Genomic DNA, 1,536 nt, shown 5'->3' with positions numbered 1-1,536 from the left:
CCGGCCACTCTCCTGGCTGCATCTCCAGAGCCATTACCGAGATGGCTCCCATTAGCAGCAATTGCTGGAAACCAGCGTGAAAGCTGAGTCAGTGTGTCCAGAGCGTGAGTCACTGGGGAGCGGGTGACCACCCGCCACGGGATGAGGCACACCGGGGGTGGTCGTGTAGCTGCCCAGGGGGTGCGCAGCACTGGCACTCACACACCGACGGCTGCCAGGGTTGTGTGTGAAGGGCCCCAGCCCAGCCGGGCCCTCTGCCCCCAGGCTGAGAGCTGGGGGTGTTGTCCCAGCCCGGCCATCAGCCGCTGCCCCGGGGCCGGAGCTCTGCCTGGTGTGCCATCAGCCAAAACTCATTCCTCTGCATGCGTGCACCCGCCCCACCAGGCGCTGGCCAGCTGCCCACCAGGCTGCAGGTACGTGCCAGCAGAGACCTTTCCTGCCCCCAGTCCTGTCCTGGAGCGCAGGGAGCAAATCCTGGGGGAGGACTGAGTTACCTCTTTTTCTCCTGGCTTTGCGAGAGGAGCAGCCAGGGTATGAGGTGTTTTGAGTCGCCCCAGAGGCACGCGTAGGCTGGCCCTTGGCACGGGCAGGACCCCCACGCAGTCCTGTCTGCCCCAACTGCATGTCAACCAGGTCGTGCCATGTATCTTGCCTTGCCTCCCCCAGGGAAACCCGCTGGGGCCTGAGCACGGTAGTGGGTGATTCCTGCGAGCCATGGCCCCCAGCCGGTGCCCTGCCCTGGGAGGGGGCTGGGCTGGGCTGGGGGCCGGGCAGCGGCGACTGGCAGCCACCTTCACCCCTGGCTTGGGGCGCATCCGTCTCTCCTCACGCAGACAAAGCGTCAGCAGAGCATCCATCACCTCTGCACCCGCTCTCCCCGTCCTGGGCTGCCGGCCAGCGCTGGGAGGAGACCGGGCTCCCGGCTGAGTCACGGCCAGGCTAGATGAGGGACTTGTCCTGCTGCCGTGAGGCAGGGCTGCAGCACGGCCGCAGGTGCAGCACGAGGACAGGGCAGTGCCTCGGGCTCCCAGGGCGGCTGCCCCAGCTTGGTGCCCCTCTCCCCCCCTGCCCCACGGTGCCTGGGAGGGGGCTTGGGGGACACGGGGCCAGACAGGGGATCACAGCCTGCACCAAGGAGAGGAGCTGACTGCCCCTGCCTTGCCTTCTCTGCCCAAGTCTGCAGCAGGCCCTAGCTCATCTCCTGCCTGCTCAGCGCCTTATCCTGGCCCACACCTGCCCCAGCTCCCCTCCCAGGCTTGCCTAGGCAGAGAGGCCTGTGGCAGGCTGGCCGTGGTACCGTGAGCCATGTCAGCTGCAGGAAGGTCTCTTGGTGGGGATGGAGCAGTTGTGGCTGCCCTCTCCCTGCCACCCCGTGCTCGCCCCACGTGGGCACGGCTCCGGGAAGAGGGCAGGCAGGCAGCGGCTGCGGGGGGCAGGGGGAATCTGCCCCGTGCCCAGCTGGAGTGGATGTGAAGTTGGGGGGGTCACAGCAGGGAGACAGTGACCCTCTGCATGCTCCCAGCCCCTGCCTGCAGC

The 1,536-nt window shown here is 67.7% G+C and overlaps 1 protein-coding gene across 1 annotated transcript in view; it reads left to right on the top strand.

Moving 5' to 3' along the window:
• LOC103925989 (protein Mpv17-like) overlaps window positions 1-1,536 on the top strand; it is a 4,465-nt gene that overhangs the window by 1,508 nt on the left and 1,421 nt on the right. The window lies entirely within an intron of this gene.

Source organism: Pygoscelis adeliae, unplaced genomic scaffold, assembly GCF_000699105.1.
Source record: "Pygoscelis adeliae isolate BGI_AS28 unplaced genomic scaffold, ASM69910v1 Scaffold1152, whole genome shotgun sequence".
In the NCBI taxonomy this organism is placed as follows: Eukaryota; Metazoa; Chordata; class Aves; order Sphenisciformes; family Spheniscidae; genus Pygoscelis; species Pygoscelis adeliae.
The sequence above is the reverse complement of the archived record's forward strand: the minus strand, read 5'-3'. Positions and strand labels throughout refer to the sequence as shown.